Below are 623 nucleotides of genomic sequence, written 5' to 3'. Positions count from 1 at the left end.
CGAAGTAACGGGAAGCAAAAGAGATGTTAGAAAATGCAAAGGGGGAACGAAAGAGAAAATGACTCAATCAGACGGGGTACCACCAAACCACATTCGACAGGCCGTGTGAAGGACGTGACGAAAGGTTGGAGTGGAGAGAAGGATGTGAAAGGTTAGGTGGGAAGAAGCAGAAGAAAAGAACAGGCGAACAAAACAAAGAATGAAAGACCCAAGAATGGATATCGTGCTCTCAAGGCAGGCAAGACCTCATGCGCTGGTGTGCAGGCTGGAGCGAGGGACTGAAAGTGATGGTTGGGTCCCGTGACGGGTGTGAGCGAGGGGTGCCAGCTGCCAGGGGGAAGGAGGTGGCCGGGGGGGGAGCGGCCTGGTTGCGACAGGTCCTCTCGCAGATGGGTCCAGAAGGCGCCGTTATCTGTAACAAAAGAAAGGTGTTATCAGAATGGTGGCTGTTCGTGTCGATGATTGATTTATTTACTCGTTCTTTTCTCAAGAAAGTGGCACGAATGATGTGCGATATAAAGAAATGTATTTACTATGATATCTATATTCTAAAACATGTGATACATCGCAATCTTTTTAATATGCATTTCGTGTTAGAGGAAGGAATAGAAAGCAGGGGACCC

The 623-nt window shown here is 48.2% G+C and overlaps 1 protein-coding gene across 1 annotated transcript in view; it reads right to left on the bottom strand.

The window, feature by feature from the left end:
- LOC119592053 (beta-hexosaminidase subunit beta-like) overlaps window positions 1-623 on the bottom strand; it is a gene marked incomplete in the record, with an annotated part of 40,765 nt that overhangs the window by 19,254 nt on the left and 20,888 nt on the right. The window contains 1 exon segment of the mRNA XM_037940852.1: window positions 1-412.

Source organism: Penaeus monodon, chromosome 29, assembly GCF_015228065.2.
Source record: "Penaeus monodon isolate SGIC_2016 chromosome 29, NSTDA_Pmon_1, whole genome shotgun sequence".
NCBI classification, from domain to species: Eukaryota; Metazoa; Arthropoda; class Malacostraca; order Decapoda; family Penaeidae; genus Penaeus; species Penaeus monodon.
Note: the sequence above shows the minus strand (reverse complement) of the source record. Positions and strands in the feature narration are given on the sequence as shown.